A 12,441-nucleotide genomic window follows, 5' to 3' on the forward strand; every position below is an offset into this window, starting at 1 on the left:
TTCAACAAAATAATAGCAAACAGAGTTCAACAGCACATTAAGAGAATTATACATCATGACAAGTGGATTTATTAATGAAATGCAAGGTTGGTTCAACATATGAAAATCAATCAATGTAATAAACCACATTAACAGAATAATGGAAAAAGTCCACATTATCACCTCAACTAACACAGAAAAACATTTGACAAAATTTAACAGCCACTTATGATAAAAACACTCTATAAAGTAGGAATGAATAGCAGGAAAATGCCTCAAGATACTAAAGGCCATATATGAAAAGCCCACAGCTAACATCATACTTAACAGTGGAAGATTCAAAACGTTTCCTATAAGATGAGAAACAAACAAGGATTTCCACTATCATCGCTTCTATTCAACATGGTATTGGAAGTTCTAGCCAGAGCAATTAGAAAAGAAAAAGAAATAAGACGCATCCAAATTAGAAAGGAAGAAATAGTTATGTCTAATGATATGATCTTATATGCAGACAACCATAAAGATTACACATACAGACACACCCAGAGAGACACACACACACCTGTTAGAACTAAAAAATAAATTTAGTGAAGTTGCAGAATACAAAATCAACAGACAAAAATCAGTTTCATTTCTCTAACAATGAACAATTTGAAAAGGAAATTAATTTTAAAATTCTATTTAGAATAGCATCAAAAGGCCAGGCGCAGTGGCTCACACCTGTAATCCCAGCACTTTGGGAGGCTGAGGCGAGCAGATCACTTGAGGTCAGGAGTTTGAGACTAGCCTGGCCAATATGGCAAAACCGTGTCTCTCCTAAAAATACAAAAATTAGCCAGGCGTGGTGGGGCATACCTGTAATCCCAGCTACTCGGGAGTCTGAGGCAGGAGAATAGCTTGAACCCGGGAGGCAGAGGTTGCAGCGAGCCAAGATTGTGCCACTGCACTCTAGCCTGGGCAACAGATACTACAAATACTACAAAGTGTTGCTGAAGAAAACTGAACTGAACTGTGTTCATGGATTGGAAAATAATATTGTTAAAATGTCAATAGTACACAAAGTGATCTACAGATTTATTGCAATCAGTATCAAAGTCACAATAGTATTTTTTGCAGAAATAGAAAAATGTATCCTGAAATTAATATTTCAAGGGATCCCAAATACCCCAAACAATCTTTTAAAAAAGAACAAAGTTGTATTTTTCCCACTTCCTGATTTCAAAGCATATTACATAGCAGCCAGGTGTGGTGGCTCACACCTGTAATCCCAGCACTTTGGGAGGCCGAGGCAGGTGGATCACGAGGTCAGGAGATCGAGACCATTTTGGCTAACACAGTGAAACCCCGTCTCTACTAAAAATACAAAAAAATTAGCCAGGCATGGTGGCAGGTGCCTGTAGTCCCAGCTACTTGGGAGGCTGAGGCAGGAGAATGGTGTGAACCTGGGAGGCGGAGCTTGCAGTGAGCCAAGATCACGCCACTGCACTCCAGCCTGGGTGACAGAGCTAGACTCTGTCTCAAAAACAAAACAAAACAAAACAAAACAAAAACATATTGCATAGCTACAGTAATCAAAACAGTGTGGTACTGACATAAAAACAGACATATAGACCAATTCTAATACATGTGTAGTGGTTTCTGATTGTTATTTTAATTTGCAATTACCACTACATACCTATTATAAGGGCTAAAATCCAAAACACTGACAACACCAATTGCTGCTGGGGATGTGAAGCAACAGGAACTCTCATTCATTGCTGGTGGGAATGTAAAATGTTACAACCACTTTGGAATACAGTTTGGCAGTTTTTTATGAAACTAAACATACTCTTATGATATGATGCTATAATCACACCCTTTGGTATTTACCCTAGTGAGTTCTAAACTTCCATCCATACGAAAACCCTCACATGTGATTTTTTTATAGCAGCTTTATTCATAATTGCCAAAACTTGGATGCAAGCAAGATGTCCTTCAATAGTGATAAACAAGCTGTTGGTACATTCATACAAGGGAATACTACTCAATACTAAAAAGAAATGAGCTATAAAGCCATAAAAAAAGGATGAATCTTAACTTCAGATTGCTAAGTGAAGGAAGCCAATCTGAGAAGGCCACATACTGGGATTCCAACTATATGATATTCTAGAAAGGGCAAAACTATGAAGACAGTAAAAAGGTCAGTGGTTCAGAGAGATTCAGAAGTGGTAGTAGGGAGAGAGTAGGTGAAACACAGATAATATTTAGGGTTTGATACTGTAATGGTGGACACATGTCATTACACATTACATTTGTCATAACCCATAGAAGGTACAACATGGAATCAACCCTAATGTAAATTACGTGTTTTAATTAATAATAATATATCCATATTGATTCATCAATTCTAACAAATATACCACACTAACTCAAGATGTTAATAACAGGAAAAATAAGCAGAGTGAGGTGGTATATGGGAACTTTCTATACTTTCCACTCAATTTTTCTTTTTTTTAATTTCCAACTTTTATTTTAAGTACAGGAGTACATGTGCAGGATGTGCAGGTTTGTTACATAGGTAAACGTGTGTTATGGTGGTTTGCTGCACAGATCATTCCATCACCTAAGTATTAAGCCCATAATCCATTAGGTATTCTTCCTTATGCTCTCCTTCCTCTCACTTCCCACATTCTGGCAGCCCCCAGTGTGTTTTGCTACCCACCATGTGTCCATGTGATTTCATCAATCAGCTTCCACTTGTTTGTGTCCTTTCTGATTTCCTTAAGCAGTGGTTTGTAGTTCTCCTTGTAGAGGTCCTTCATTTCCCTTGTTGGCTGTATTCCTAGGTATTTTATTCTTTTCGTAGCAATTGTGAATGGGAGTTCGTTCATGATTTGACTCTCTGCTTGCCTGTTGTTGGTGTATAGAAATGCCTGCAATTTTTGCACACTGATTTTTGTATCCTGAGACTTTGCTGAAGTTGCTTATCAGGTTAAGAAACTTTGGGGCTGAGACAATGGGGTTTTCTAGATATAGGATCATGTTACTTGCAAACACAGATAGTTTGACTTCCTCTCTTCCTATCTGAATACCTTTATTTCTTTCTCTTGCCTCATTGCCCTGGCCAGAACTTCCAATACTGCTTTGAATAGGAGCCCAGTTCTAAGCCCTTGCTGGAGAGGTGTTTCAGTCATTTGGAGGAAAGCGGACACTCTGGCCTTTTGAGTTTTCAGTGTTTTTGCACTGATTCTCATCTTTGTGGGTTTATTTACCTTCAGTCTTTGAGGTTGCTGACCTTTGGATTGGGTTTTTGTGTTTGTTGTTGTTGTTTTCTGTTTGTTTTTCTTTTTAGAGTCTTCCCACTCTTCCACAGGGCTGCTGTGGTTTGCTGGGGCTCCACTCCAGACCCTAGTTGCCTTGGTTTTTCCTGTACCTGGAGGTATCACTGGTGAAACAGGAAAGATGGCACCCTGTCCCTTCCTCTGGAAGCTCTGTCCCAGGAGTGTACTGGCCTATTGCCAGCCATAACACACCTGTAGGAGGTGGCAGGAGACCCTGGTTAGGAGGTCTCATCTAGTCAGGAGGAACAGGATCAGGGGCTTGCTTAAAGAAGCAGTCTGGCTGCTTTTTGGTAAGGCACCTGTGCTGTGTTAGGGATCCCTTCAGTCCCCAAATGGTTTGGGCTCTCGAAGGCCCGCAAACTGGACCAGCTGAGAAGCCCAGACGGCCAAGGTGGTGGCCTGTCCTGCCCCTCAGGCACTCCATCCCACGGAGAAATTAGAGCTCTGTTGGCCCTGTAGAACGTGAGTGGGGGTGGCCAGAGGCCCCAGCTGGGAGGACCCGGCTGGGAGGACCTGCCCTGCGAGGAGGAGTGGATCAGGGTCCCACTTAAAGAAGCAGCCTGGCCACACCTTGACAAAACAGCTGTGTTGTGGTGGGGAACTGCCTCTGCCCCTGTCACCTTAGACTCTCCAAAGCGCGCAGGCTGGAAGGGCTAAGTCCTCCTCCAACCAACCCAGGTGGCAGCCCTCCCCTCCCCCAGGCACTCCTTCTCAGGGAGAAATCAGAGCTCTGTGCCTAACACGTGAGGACGGGTGTGGCTGGAGTGCCTGGCTGGGAGGTCCCACTCAGTGAGGAGGAATGGATGGGGCCCTGCTTAAAGAGGAAGTCTGGCCACAATTTGGCAGGGCTGCTGTGCCGCGCTGCTGGGGGTACCCTTCCTCCTCTGGACCATTTGGACTCTCCAAAGCCTGCAGACTGGAATGGCTGAGTCATTCAACCAACACAGGTGGCGGCCTTCCCCTCCCTCAGGCACTCCGTCTCAGGGAGAGATCAGGGTTCTGTCCCTCATATGTGCGGGTGGATGTGGCTGGAGGGCCTGGCTGGGAGGTCCCACCCAGTGAAGAAGAATGGATCCGGCGCCACATAAAGAAGTAGTCTGGCCACGATCTGGCAACGCTGCTGTGGTGCTCTGTTCTGGGGACTCTTCCTTGTCTGGGCCGTTTGGACTTTCCAAAGCCCACAGGTTGAAACAGCTGAGTCGACCAAACAACAGAGATGACGCCTGCCTATCCTCAAGAAGGTTCAGTCTGGTCTCAGGTAGGCTCCACCCTGTTGCCAGTAGCTGGCTGGAATTCCAAGCCAGTGAGTCTTACCTTGTGAGGTGCAGTGGAAGTGGGGCCTCCAGAAAGACGCCACTCAGGCTGAGCGCGGTGGCTCACACCTGTAATCCCAGCACTTTGGGAGGCGGAGGTGGGTGGATCACTTGAGGTCAGGAATTCGAGACCATCCTGGCCAACATGGCGAAACCCTGGCCCTACTAATAATACAAAAATGAGGCCGGCGTGGTGGCAGGAGCCTGTAATCCCAGCTACTTAGAAGGCTGAGGCCGGAGAATTGCTCGAACCCGGGAGGCAGAGGTTGCAGTGAGCGGAGATGCCGCCACTGCACTCCAGCCTGGACAACAGAGTGAGACTGTCTCAAAAAAAAAAAAAAAAGAGAGAGAGAGAGAGGTGCCACTCAGCTCCCTGGATTCTGCCCCCTTCCTAGGGGTGACCTCCGGCCTTGTCTCCTGCCTCATGTCTGAGTTGCAGACATGTTTGTTGGAGATCCTGGGCCGGAGTATGTAAAGCTCCTGGGTCTGTGCGTGCCTGAGCGGCTGCTCTGCCCAGACTCAGCTGTGTGTGTCAGACCCAAGGCCCTGGAAGCGTGGGCTCACAAGGGCATCTTCTGAACCACAGGTTGCAAAGATCCATGGGAGAAGCATGGTTTCCAGGGTCGCACAATCACTCACCGCTTTCCTTGACTGGGTGTGGGGGTGTTGCTCCCGGTTGGGCTGTCGCCCCACCCTGCTTTTCTTCGTTCTCCGTGGGTCCAGTTATTTCCCTAATCAGTCCCAATGGGAGAACCTGGGTATTTCAGTTGAAGGTGCTGTATTCACTCGACCCTTTCGTTCCTCCCACTTAATTTTTCTGTAAACATAAAACTGTTCAAAAAGTAAAGCCTATTAATTTAAAAACTATTCTAGTAGTGATATCATATTAAGGTTTTGCAAAATGTTATTGAGAAAACTGGGTAAAGTGTATTATTTCTTGTAACTGGCTATGAATGTGAATCTACAATTATCTCAATAAATTTTTTAAAAACCTCCACAAAGACATGGAAAATATGAGAAAAAAGAGGAAAAACAGAATTATACAGTTTAATTATACATAAATATATATAATTAAACATTATATACACTAAAGGTATATAATTATACATTAATAGGAGTTCTAGAAAAGAGAACAGGGTAAATAAAAGGAAGGAAATTATCAAACAAATAAAACAGTGATTTCACAGAGTAGAGACATGAATTTCAGATAAAAAGAGTCCACCCACCAAATGCTCAGCAAAACAGATAATGGAAAAAACATCCAAGTTCTGAGTAGGTCATTGTGACATTTCAAAACATTAGGTGTCAAGAAAAATGTTAAGCTTTCAGAAGTGGGGAAAACAAGTTGCCAAGAAAGGAATGACAATAACAATAATATTAACATCTGAGTTCTAATCAACAGTGATGACAACGCACACTAAAAGCGTTATCTTCAAATTCACATGGAAGAATATTTTAAACATAGAATTGTAAAGCTAAACTGTCCTTATGAAGGTCAAATAACAACTATATTTTCAGACATGCAAAGAACCCCAAATTTACCTTTCTTTATACCTAGTGTTCCGTTTTTGGAACACTAAGCATGTGAGAATTATTTATATTGTACTGCTGAAGCTCATTGCCAAAGTCTGATGGCAAAAATTTTAAAAATGCAACCTCAGGCATAAATGAGTTAAGAAGTTACTTTATCATAGGTATGTATGTACAGGAAAAAGAAAAGTTACTTAAAGATGTTCTCCAACAAAATGCATGATGTCACAGTTCTTGGATTCAAGTAACAGAAGCGGACTCTAGTTAACTTATGCAGAAAAGGGATTTATTATGAAGTTATCAGCTCACAGAAGTCTGGAGAATCAGGCTGAAAACACAGAGTGGGAGCTAGGAAGATAGGCAGGAAGAACCACAGCTGAGGGCCCACCATAGAAACAGCCTGGTTAGAAGGCTGCTGCTGGTACTGGTACCCCCACTGCTCCTACCAGTGAACCTTATCCTACCAGCACATGGCACTGCAAAGGAGCTCTAATTGTCCTGACATCTGTTGTTTTGGTTTATTTGTTGTGGACTTCAGAGTTTAGTTAATCATAATCTGCAATTCACGGCACATTATCACCAGTTCACTGAAGGCTGCTCTTTTACCTTATTTGTTTTATTCTTCTTCTTCCCCATCAGTCCCTATCCTCACTCTCATTCTCCTGCCCAACTTAATTACACTTAGCCTCTTAGTGTAATTAATATATGTATACTTTCAACCCACCTTTCATATGTTTATTTATGTGTATATCCATGAAAATACACAGTGTCGTTTTACATTTTCATAAAGAGAATTATGCTACAAGTATCACGGTGTTTCTCACTTTTTTCACTCAGTACTGGGTTTTGGAGACCTATCCATGTGGCTCTATGTAAATCTAGCTTATTACTTTTAATTGTTTTGTAATTTTCCATTCTATGAATATACGACAGTTTGCTTACCCCATCCCATGGTGATGAACACCTGGATTGCTTCCAATTCCTCACTACCACAAACATTGCTGCAATGAACAACCTCAACTATATTTCCTTAGGACTTGTGTGAGAATTTCTCTGGAATATATGGCCAGAAGCAGGATTGCTGGATTGTAGGGTATTCACATACTTAATTTCATGGGTGCTGCCAAACTCTCTCTGGAATACCCGTACCAGTTTACATTCCAACTCACAGTTGCCCTTTTCCTCACATCCTCATCAGCCCTTGATAATATCTGACCTTCTACATGTTACCATTGCTGCAGTGACTTCTCACTATTATTTTAATTTTCATTTCTCAAATTATTAGTAGCGATAAAAATCTCTTAATATATTCAAATCTCCCCTTGTGTAAACTCAAGTTTCCCCTTCTGTAACTTACTCTTCATATCCTATGCCCATTTTCCTATTGCATTTACTATCTTCTTTTTCTATTTATTGTTCTTTTGTCAGGTTTGCATATCACAAACATATTCTCCTAATCTATCATCCTTCTGTTAATTTTGTAATATTTCTGGTTTATTTGTGTTGCTGGCTCCAGATTCAAAGCCGTGAAAAGATTAGTCAGTCCTTGTTGCCTTGTGGTCAGGGAAAGTAAGTATCTGACCACCATCATTTTCCATAGTAGGAAGTGGGATCCCGCCTCTCACCAAGACTCTAGAGGGAAATCCCCCAAAACAGGATGAAAGGATGTTCGGGAGCACTAGAGTTCATTCCTTTGGTTGTCTAACATCCACACATACTCTTCCTCCCATACTTACACTTTGAAAAAATGTTTCCACTGAATACAGTGTAAATATACCTCATACAAACCAAACATGCACCCATCCCCTTTCCAGAGTGAAAAAACCAAAAACATAAATTAGAATGCTTTCAGGGGCAAGCAATAGAAAACCCAACTCAAGCCGTCTTGAATAGTACATGCAATTCATTGGCTCACTTAACTGAAGAGTCCACGGGCAGGGAGACTTCAGGCATGGCATGATCCGGAATACGGTTCCATTTCTGTGATTCTCCTGGCTCTGCCTCCTCCATTTTTCAGCTCCACCCTCAGGTAGGCCTTCCACATGTTCACAAGATGGCTAACAGCAGCCACCAGGCTACATGCTTCTTTGTTCTTATCCAAGGGAAGATAGGTCATCTCCTCCCTCAAAAGCTGAATAAAAGTCCTAAGCTTCATTGTGATTGGGTCATCCCTGAACCAGTCATCACTGTGGCTAGGAGGGTGAAATTACTGAGATCAGTTTATACCAATAAAGGCCTACACCTAGAGCTGGTGGTGGGGTCAATCCCACTCACATCCCATAGTTGTTACACAGCGGGAGAGGAGTGGAATGGATGCTGCAGAACAACTACAATGTCCACTACAAGGGAGTAAACTAAGAAAGAGGAAGATATGGGGTCCAAGAAAGATTGGGTTTGTATTAGGCCATTCTTGCATTGCTACCAAGAACTACCTGAGACTAGGAAATTCATACAGAAAAGAGGTTTAGTTGGTCAAGGTTCTGCAGGTTTTACAGAAAGCAGGGTGCTGGCATCTGGTTGGCTTCTAGAGAGGCCTAAGGTAGCTTACAATTATGGCAGAAGGCAAAGGGGAAGCAGGCGTGTCACATGGTGAAAGCAGGAGCAAAGGAGAGTGGGGAGCCACATACTTTTCATCGACCAGATTTCCCAGTAACTCACTCACTATTGCAAAGATAGTACTGAACCATGAGAGATCGGCCTCCATGACTGAAACATCTCCCACCAGGCCCCACCTCCAGCATTCGACATGACATTTGGGTGAAGATAAATATCCAAACTATATCAGAGTCCAACCTAGAAGAAGAATAATGAAGAGATGTCCCAGGATGACAGCTGTGCTGCAGGCCTCCAGAGCAATCAGTCCAAATTGGAATAGGAGGACGGAGGACTCCAGGAAGAAGGCATCTGGGGAAAAGGGGGATTCAAATTATTTTATACTTTCCTTGAGAATTTGGAATAACTTTAGGTGATAAAGTCAGACAATGCAAGGAAGAAAAGAAAGATAACTAGAAACTCCAGGGGAAAAAAAACTGTACAAGAAAAGAAATATAGGCCAGGCATGGTGGCCCACATCTGTAATCCCAGGATTTTGATAAGCCGAGGCAGGTAGATAACTTGAGCCCAGAAGTTTGAGACCAACCTGGGCAATATGGAGAAACCCTGTCTCTACAAAAAATACAAAAAAAAAATTAGCTGGGCATGGTGACACACCCCGGTAGTCCCAGCTACTCAGGAGGCTGAGACAGGAGGATCTCACCTGAGCCCCAGGGATCAAGGTTGCAGTGAGCTGTGATCGTGCGACTGCATGCCAGTCTGGGGGACAGAGCAAGACCTTGTCTCAAAAAAAAAAAAAAAAGGAAAAAAATATATAATCATACTATGCTAATTGGATCTTTATGGAACAATATTTATGTCATCACAATAGTGTAAATACTTATCAGTCCCAGATTATGCAGCTATTTTAACAGTTTCATTTTTGCTATTCATGTGAAACTGCTGCCTGGAATTTTCTATTCTCCTGTAACCATCCTATATTATTCCTGCCTCAGGATGACATAAATTATCGTTACAAACAGGATATAAATTTTTTTTTTTTTTTTGAGACGGAATCTTGCTCTGTCCCCTAGGCTAGAGTACAGTGGCGTGATCTCGGCTCACTGCAAGCTCCGCCTCCTGGGTTCACGCCATTCTCCTGCCTCAGCCTCCCGGATAGCTGGGACTACAGGCGCTCGCCACCACACCCGGATAATTTTTTTTTTTTGTATTTTTAGTAGAGATGGGGTTTCACCGTGTTAGCCAGGATGGTCTGGATCTCCTGACCTCGTGATCCACCTGCCTTGGCCTCCCAAAGTGCTGGGATTACAGGCTTGAGCCACCACGCCCGGCAGGATACAAATTATTAACCTTCGGGCCGGGTGCGGTGGCTCACGCCTGTAATCCCAGCACTTTGGGAGGCTGAGGCAAGTGGATCACCTGAGGTCATCAGGTGATGACCTCAGGTGACATCAGGTGATCACTCAGAAGTCTGAGACCAGCCTGGCCAACATGGTGAAACCCTGTCTCTACTAAAAAGACAAAACAATTAGCTGACCGTGCTGGCGGGCGCCTATAATCCCAGCTACTTGGGAGGCTGAGGCAGGAAAATCGCTTGAACCCAGGAGAGGAAGGTTGCAGTGAGCCAAGATCGCGCCATTGCACTCCAGCCTGGGTAACAAGAGCAAAACTCAGGCTCAAAAAAAAAAAAAAAAGTATTAACCTTGTTAATATAAAAGTAAAAGTACAGATGGCAAAAGTTAAGATATAGAAAGGAGAATATAAGTCTTAGTTAAAGGCACAAAGGTAAGGAATAGAGAATATGTAATTAGTGACATGGCTATATTGGGGAAATGAGGAGGGCATTTGGGTGGTGTAAATAACAGGAAGTCAGTAGATAATGACTAAAATTGATAAATAAGTTAATAAATAGAAAAATCTGTATATATTTAGAGATATGAAGATAACTACCAGAAAAAAACAATAAAACAGTTAAAGACTGGTAGATCTCCAGGTCAAGAAGACAGATTTACCACGTGTTTATCTCCACTTCCTCCTGAGACCCTGCTAAAAATGATCATAAATAAATTTTATTTATTTTTATTTACTTATTTTTTAAATTTTTGAGACACAGTCTTGCTCTGTCTCCCAGACTGGAGTGCAGTGGTGCGATCTCAGCTTGCTGTAACCTCCGCTTCCCGGTTCAAGTGATTCTCCTGCCCCAGCCTCCCGAGTAGCTGGGATTACAGGTGTGAGCCTCCATGCCCAGCTAATTTTTGTATTTTTAGTAGAGACGGGGTTTCGCCATGTTGGCCAGGCTGGTCTTGAACTCCTGACCTCAGGTGATCTGCCCACCTCGGCCTCCCAAAGTGCTGGTATTACAGGCATAAGCCAGTGCACCCAGCTATAAATACAATTTTTAAAAGGTAAAAAAAAACACAATAATGAAGACAATGGGAGCAGGTTCATCAGCAGAAGAGAGATTTCATCAAATTTCTGGAAGATAGGAAGTAAATGGAAGAATGGTGACTGATGGAGCATGGTGGAGGAAGCCACAGCCTGGAGTATGCACGGAGGTGATGCTTCAGAGGAAGAAGTTGCTCTTTCTCTGCAGGAGCCTGGAGTGTCTTGGTCTTGACAATGCCAGGCATGATGAAGGGTGGCAGTGAGATGTGGGGCTGAAAACAGGGATTTTAATTGAAAGGCTATATATAAAACTGTCAACTCATCCCTTTGTGTACAGTTTACAGGGGCCAGGTGTCTACCTATTAGGCAAAAAATGTGGAGTTCTTCTCTAATGAAACTGAACAACGTTAGAGAAAAGACCATGGCATTTGGCATTCAGAGAGTCTGCAGTTTAATAGTCAGATCCCTAATTATACTTACAAAAAAAAAAAAAAAAAACAGACACTGGTTGCCTAGCCCTGTCCCCATGCACAGAGAGATTTTTATTGCTGCATTCTTAAATATCAGTTAACAACCACTGATCAGCAAGCATTTGAGAAAAGACTGCAACATCAAAGACAGAGACCAAAATAAACAAACGGGAAAGAATAATCCCAAAAGGTTTCAATACATGACATTCTGGAAAAGGTAAAACTATGGACACAGTAAAAAGATCTGCTCCCCAGGCCCTTGCAGTCTGGGCTTGTGATGGGAGAGGCCGCCTCCTGGAGCCCTGAAATGCCTTTAGGGTCATTATTCCATTGTATTGATAACACCTGGTTTCCATTGTGATGTGGCCAGCCATACTAATTTCCTTATCAAACAGTAAACTGAGGGCCCGGTGAAATGGCTCATGCCTGTAAACCCAGTACTTTGAGAGGCTGAGGTGGGTGGATCACTTGAGGCCAGACATTTGAGACCACTCTGGCCAACATGGTGAAACTCTGTCTCTACTAAAAATACAAAAATTACCCTGGAGTGTTGGCGCGTGCTGTAATCCCAGCTTCTAGGGAGGCTGAGGCAGCAGAATCACTTGAACCTGGGAGGTGGAGGTTGCAGTGAGCTAAAATAGCACTGCTGCACTCGGCCTGGGCGACAGAGCAAGACTCCATCTCAAAAAAAAAAAAAAAAAAAGCAACAGTAATCTGGCCATACCCTTATTATCTCCAATCACACTTTCTCATTTCTTTTCAATGTGGATAGGCTGAAAAGTTTCCTAATTTTTAAGTTCTGCTTCCATTTTGATTAACAATTCCATTCTTAAATCATTTCTCTCTTCTCTCATTTGACTATAACCAGGCAAAAGGAACGGGTTGCTCCTT

Source organism: Rhinopithecus roxellana, chromosome 7 (assembly GCF_007565055.1).
Source record: "Rhinopithecus roxellana isolate Shanxi Qingling chromosome 7, ASM756505v1, whole genome shotgun sequence".
In the NCBI taxonomy this organism is placed as follows: domain Eukaryota; kingdom Metazoa; phylum Chordata; class Mammalia; order Primates; family Cercopithecidae; genus Rhinopithecus; species Rhinopithecus roxellana.